We start from the raw sequence: 3,524 nt of genomic DNA, 5'->3' as shown, positions 1-3,524 counted from the left end.
CCTACATTTTGTACTACTTCATTTTCCAGAAGAAAATACTGTACTTTGACTCCACTTTTTAAAAAATTTAATGAGTTATAATTTTCTTTGCAGATCAAGATTTTAAATAAGTTAGAGACACATACCATGTGATCAATATTAAACATGAACAATATGATTGTTACTTTTAGTATTAATTGTGTCTTATTGCAATGTATTTAATCTTCTTTTCACTTAATTATCTTTTAGGGTTATATTATTTTATTCTGATGGATTATCTCTTAGTATTTATCTTATTTCCTCCATTTTCCTTCTGTGTTTTATTTATTTCATTTATTTCAAGCTGAATTTAACATTTTAATCTGACCTATAGTGTTTCCTCATTATGATGTCTTGATGGCGTTTCCTTGATTTGTCCTCTGTGTTTTATTGTTCATCATTTATGTAAAGCACTTTGTGCTACATTTCTATGTATGAAAATTGCTATACAAATAAAGTATGATTGATTGTTTGAAAATATTATGTCATGTCATATTATTACATGTCAGGTCACCTCTTATCTTCCTTTATTGCTCTAATTGAAGAAGAAGTTGATTCAGAAATCAAAAATAAAATTTAAGGTTTTTATTGTCCAAATAAGGAGTGTGGGAGGAAACCGGAGTACCCGGAGAAAACCCACGCCGACACAGGGAGGAACTGGTGGTGATCCTGGTCTTGATGCTGAGAGCATCAAGACCAGGATCAGCACTCAGCCCCTGTGTGGCCCTGTATAAACTTGTGACCCTGGCGACAGTGACGCAGCAGTGATAACCACTGCACCACCGTGCCAGCGTCACAAGTTTATGCCAGGATTAGAAACAAAATGCCCCACAGAGCGCAAATGCCAGCAACGTGCAAGAGGGGCCAGATGTGCTGCCTCCATCCACCGCTCTTCTTCTTCTTGTGTGCAGCCCGAGCAGAGTGCTCCTTGATGTGGGCTCGCAAACACACAACGATGGCGGCGTCCACAGATGGGTGCTCTGAAAATATGGCGGTCTCTAGCTTGCGCATGTTGCCGTACTTTGTCTTCAGGGCGTCGATCACGGCCTTGCACATCTTCTTGATGTCTTTTTCTTTGGGGCAGAAAGCTCCACTCAGAGTGAGGCCCTGCAGGGTTTGGTCCACCAGTTGTCGGGTGTAGGCGACCAAACTTTCCTGGGTCCAGAGGTTCACAACGGGGCACTTTGAGAGCACTCTGGCCGTCAGCAGGGTGACAAACACCCGGGTTTCTTCTGCTTCCTCGGCTGCGTCCTCACAGCCAGAGGTGGAGGAATCACCAGAACCAGTGTTTTTCTCTGGTGGGTCCAGGTCGATGGTGGAGATGGAGTCGTTTTCCTCTTCCAGGATCTTTGGCTCTGCCGTGACTTCGGTGTCTCTGTTGGTCTGGACCGAGGCTTGACAGCTGGAGCTGGAAGAGTCGGACTCCGTCTCCTTCTCTGATGGTTCCACGACGTCTGTGGAACTCGGCTCAGCGGCAGCGTTCTCCGCAGCAAAGGTTTGGACGTCTTTCTCGTCCGTGTTCGTCAGGTCAGAGGCTTCAGGTGCTGCTGCTGACACGTTGGGACCACTGCCCCGCTTGCGGGGTTTAGGTTTAGCATCAGCAGTGCTATAAACAGGAGGAGCCATGCCTCGCAGGGAGGTTTTCGCCATGGTGAGATGTTTGAGGTTGTTGAGTCTGGTTCTTCAGTGTTCCAAGAAACGAAATGCAGTGTTGAGTCTCAGGTGTGAAAGTGGTTTACCTATGACACATGTGTCTTTAATACATCAGCACGAGATCAAAGCCAAAATGGAAGATTCTGACGTGACGTCACACCCTCGGACGCGCACACTGCAACTGCGCATGCGCGCGCGCGTGCGCACGTACTGACGTACATGCCACTCTCGACTCTGAACTTTTGTTTTTTTTCGTATTTAATGTAATTTTGTTTTAATTTTTATGTTGTGTGTGTGTGTGTGTGTGTGTGTTTTCTCGTCACTATCATAGTTACTATCACAGTGATTTGGTGAAACCCTGTGAATAAAACGCACCGACACTATTTCAGCAATAATTGTATTGAGTCTTGTGTATTTTGGGCTCTCATGACACCTGTAGTTGGAGCAGCCCTAGAGGATTCTGGGTAACCGAGCCGCTCAGTATGAGGCTATAAAGCGTCAGGTCCAGTCAGAGTCCGGCTGTGATTCTTCTCCTGGGACTGAACTTGATCGAGACGTAACAAAGATGGCGACGAGGACGTCTGAGCCGACGTGTCGCCGATGAAGAAGTGACCTTTCTCGGCTTTTCTCGCTGCCGCCTCACGCTGAGTCCGGTGAGAGGCGGCACCGGTGCGTTCGGCGGGAAAGCTGCGGCTCAGTTCGCCGAGAGGGAAGGAGCTGAAACAGCGGAGCTTAAAGAAAGCGCGGGAAGAGCAGCGCCACAACCAGGAGCCACAACAAGGCCGCAGCTGTCGGCTCTGTCGGGGCCACAGGAGCTCTGACTCTGGAGCAGGGGTCACCGACCTTTTCGAAACTGAGAGCTTCATGGGTACTGAGTCATACAAAGAGATACCAGTTTGATACGCTCTTCTGAAATAACACATTTGCTCAGTTTGCCTTTAGTTCTACATTATTAATGTTAAGCAATGTAAAAGAAAGCGCCTTTACTCATGTGTGATAGACAGTACTTTTATTTTGAAGGATGTTTCTCCCGGAAGTGATGTTTTATATTAACCCCGGGAAAATTGTAGCCTGTTGTGTTCGGGAAAATAAAGCGATGGTGGAACCTGTCAAAATGTGGATTGAGTATCCTTAACAATTAATAACGATTAATGATCTTTTAGATTTTTTTTTTTTTTTTTGATTTTAATTCACGTTCTTTCTCCTCTGCTCTTCTCCCTGTACACCAACACCTGCACCTCCAGCCATCAGTCTGTCGACCTCCTGAAGTTTGCAGACGACACCACTCTCATTGGACTCATCTCTGATGGCGATGAGTCTGCCTACAGGTGGGAGACTGACCGTCTGGTGACCTGGTGCAGGCAGAACAACCTAGAGCTTAACGCTCTGAAGACAGTGGAGATGATAGTGGACTTCAGGAAGAGCCCAGCCCCACCCACCCCCATCACTCTGTGCGACTCCCCCGTGGCTACCGTGGAGCATTTCCGCTTCTTGGGAACCACCACCACACAGGATCTCAAATGGGAGCTAAACATCAGCTCCCTCATCAAAAAAGCTCAGCAGAGGATGTTTCCTGAGGCAGTTGAAGAAGTTCAACCTGCCAAGGACTATGATGGTGAACTTCTACACCTCCATCATTGAGTCCATCCTCACCTCCTCCATCACCATCTGGTACGCTGCTGCCACGGAGAGGGACAATAACAGACTGCAGCGTGTCATCCACTCTGCGGAGAAGGTGATTGGCTGCAATCTTCCGTCCCTCCAGGACCTGTACGCCTCAAGGACTCTGAGGTGTGCAGGGAAGATTGTAGCTGACTCCTCCCACCCTGGACACAAACTCTTTGAGACACTCC

Source organism: Trachinotus anak, unplaced genomic scaffold (genome assembly GCF_046630095.1).
Source record: "Trachinotus anak isolate AG129_WGS33_773 ecotype Australia unplaced genomic scaffold, CSIRO_AGI_Tana_v1 ptg000015l, whole genome shotgun sequence".
NCBI classification, from domain to species: Eukaryota; Metazoa; Chordata; class Actinopteri; order Carangiformes; family Carangidae; genus Trachinotus; species Trachinotus anak.
Note: the sequence above shows the minus strand (reverse complement) of the source record.